General features: G+C 45.3%; 1 non-coding gene across 1 annotated transcript; it reads right to left on the bottom strand.

Annotated features, from left to right (window-relative positions):
* Positions 1 to 1,317: 1,317 nt before the first annotated feature.
* Positions 1,318 to 1,392, bottom strand: Trnat-ugu. Its single transcript has one exon. It is a non-coding gene; the product is annotated as a tRNA-Thr (tRNA).
* Between the last annotated feature and the right edge of the window lie 1,937 nt (positions 1,393 to 3,329).

The following is a 3,329-nucleotide window of genomic DNA, read 5'->3' as shown; positions in this document are numbered from 1 at the left end:
TGGAGAGGTCTCCCGGTCGGAGGGTGTCACTCGCTTACAGATATTGTGAACAGTTATGAACATATAAAACTCCTTCGGTGAGCGTCTGAAGTTACTTTAACATCCACAGATATCTCTCCGTTAAGAATACCATTATTGGAAAATGTTCAACCTAATCACAAGACTATGCTGATATTCCATATCCCCGCATTTGGTTCACTAAGCGGCAAGTATATCAGACGCTTTGCGGAAGTCAAGGAAAATGGGGGCAACCTTCGCGCCGGTATCTACTACCTTTAATGACCTGTAACGTGGGCATAGCGTTTCTTCCTTGGATCAACCGCGGTTAATGGAACACCTAGATCGTGGGGAATGATATATTGCCAAGCAGCGATGGGATGTAACGCACACTGCTCGTCTATTGTTGGAGATGTAGCCTGGGGTGGGAAGGGGAGGGGGCACTCACTTCTGAGTCTGGTGGCCAGGTGGAAGTCGCGCCCCTGCCCTGGGAACCAGTGCCGTAGTGGGAGCGGGGCTAGCAGGCATTCTTCAGGTGCAGGGAGGCTCCGTCTCTGTGAGCCGCCAACGTCGAGAACAAATGGCAATTGTTCATTGGGCGTCCTAACTCCAGATTAACCCTCTTCTGCAACGGTGTCCCGTAACTTGCAGGGATGGTATGGCGTCGCTTTAGTCTTCTTGTCTGTGATACAGTTTATTCTTAGGAAAAGCAAGAAAGATTAGGTTTTAACGCTCCGTCGAGACATCGTCATTAGGGATGGACCAGAAGCTCGACTGGGGGACGAGATGGTGTATGGACCGTGCCCTTTCTGAGGTAGCATCCCGGCATTTGTATTCATGCAGTGCAGAACGTTCGATAAAACAGCGAGTAAACAGTGCGAAGGTGCGTAAGAGATGCGATTCAGGAGCAATGAGGATCGAGACTGATGACGCTTGTCTGTGAACACAATTACAGAAAACTCTAACCTTATGAAACAAGCTGTGTAAACTACCTGCAGTTGAAATACTCCATTGTACAGCAGCAAAGATTTTATGGCATTATCTGGAGGCTTCGTGAAAGTTCGCACTGTACAGTTTTATTTTATTGGTATTTTTATTAACAAACGTGATTTTTAACTATTCTTGATTTTCATTACCAAATGTGATTTTTTCCTTACTCGTTTTCGAAAGACACTGATTACGACGTACAACTCATTCTTTTGTTATTACTTGACAGGTTCGGTGTAATTCTGGCAAACAACATGGTGTCTGATAATTAAACTGACACCCTAGCTGCAAGCAGGCGTTGATACACTTCATTGGGGACATGTTGAAAATGTGCGCCCCGACCGGGACTCGAACCCGGGATCTCCTGCTTACATGGCAGACGCTCTATCCATCTGAGCCACCGCGGGCACAGAGGATAGTGCGTCTGCAGGGACTTATCCCTTGCACGCCCCTCGTGAGATCCACATTCCCAACATGTCCACAACACTACATTCGTAGTGCGCCTAATAGATGTTTGCCCATCAGGAGATCCCGGGTTCGAGTCCCGGTCGGGGCACACATTTTCAACATGTCCCCAATGAAGTGTATCAACGCCTGCTTGCAGCTAGGGTGTCAGTTTAATTATCATTTCATTTCTAGCAAAGCTGCATGGTCATCGACGGTAACTGTTCTTTCGGGAACAGATACTACCGTCATATATAGTTAAAAATATGGGTTTCCGGCCTTTGACCTTCTTGTGCGAACGCACACGCTATGCCCGAACTCGTACGGGACTTGGTAGATTAATCTGCCACGAGTAATGAGTATGATGGGCAAACATCTATTAGGCGCACTACGAATATAGTGTTGTGGACATGTTGGGAATGTGGATCTCACGGGGGGCGTGCAAGGGATAAGTCCCTGCAGACGCACTATCCTCTGTGCCCGCGGTGGCTCCGATGGATAGAGCGACTGCCATGTAAGCAGGAGATCCCGGGTTCGAGTCCCGGTCGGGTCACACATTTTCAACATGTCCCCAATAAAGTGTATCAACGCCTGCTTGCAGCTAGGGTGTCAGTTTAATTATCATTTCATTTCTAGCAAAGCTGCATGGTCATCGACGGTAACTGTTCTTTCGGGAACAGATACTACTGTCATATATAGTTATAAGCATGGTGTCTTCTTTGTTTTTCGACCTATTTTTTTCTGGAGTCTCTGACACATAAGAATTGTGTAATTTAAATACCGTCTTTTGCAACTGTAATGAAGTATCATTAGGACCAAACGCGTTTCGCGTGATTCTAAAGCATGTCCAGAGGGCACTGTACCAATATTATTTTTTTTAATAATTTTGTTTGCTAGTCATGGACAGATCGCATGCTTTAACTCGTTACTATAAACAGTATTAATTACTATCATTACTCACGGTTTCTTGTTGCCTTCGTCATAATTCCTGTTCTTCTACAAATGTGCTATATTTTAGCACACAGTACTTTCAATGACACTAAATATATTCATGTTTTTGTTTTGTGAAGACCCACTGTCATCTCGCCGTTTCGGGTGCTTTGTTTTGCGGGATGCGTTCGTGTTTTCTTTTTGCTGTGGTACTAGTGGCAGCGTCTGCTATTGTTCTTTGTGTGTTGGTGTTTATATTTTCTGATTAGTGTTTGCGTCTGTGTGCGTGTTTATGTTATTCCACAGGTTGTGTGTGTGTGTGTGTGTGTGTGTGTGTGCGCTATGTTTCTAGATGATTTCATTAATTCATGGGTTACTGTGTTTGCTTCGTATCTTATAGTGGTGATATATTTTATTCTTAGGAAAGGCAAGAAAGATTAGATTTTAACGCTCCGTCGAGACACCGTCATTAGAGATGGAGCACAAGCTCGACTGGGGGACGACGGGATGGTGTATGGGCCGTGCCCTTTCTAAGGTAGCATCCTGGCATTTATTTTGAGCAAATTAAGGATATCACGCAAAACCTAACACTGGATGCTCGGATGGTGATTTGAACCGTCGTCCTACCGAGTAGTAGACCAGGGTCTTATACCTGCGAGATCTCACTCGGTGTTTAGTTCTTGGTGTATGGAAACATACTCCCCTGCAATGTAGTCATTTATCTCTGTAACTCTTTCATCTACAATTTCTTCGCTTAATAGCGGTACCGTTCACACATTTGTCGAAAAATCTCTTTGCAGCTTGGCATGACGTCACAAGATATGATTCTATTTGCTGTTATTTAATGGCGGTGGTCTGAAACTTTAATCCCTTACGCGAATCAAGAGTGTTATTATGCAATACGCCGTGCGGAGTGGCCGCGCCGTTAGAGGCGCTATGTCACGGATTGCGCGGAACCTCCTGCCGGAGGT

This window comes from Schistocerca piceifrons, chromosome 4 (assembly GCF_021461385.2).
Source record: "Schistocerca piceifrons isolate TAMUIC-IGC-003096 chromosome 4, iqSchPice1.1, whole genome shotgun sequence".
NCBI classification, from domain to species: Eukaryota; Metazoa; Arthropoda; class Insecta; order Orthoptera; family Acrididae; genus Schistocerca; species Schistocerca piceifrons.
Note: the sequence above shows the minus strand (reverse complement) of the source record. Positions and strands in the feature narration are given on the sequence as shown.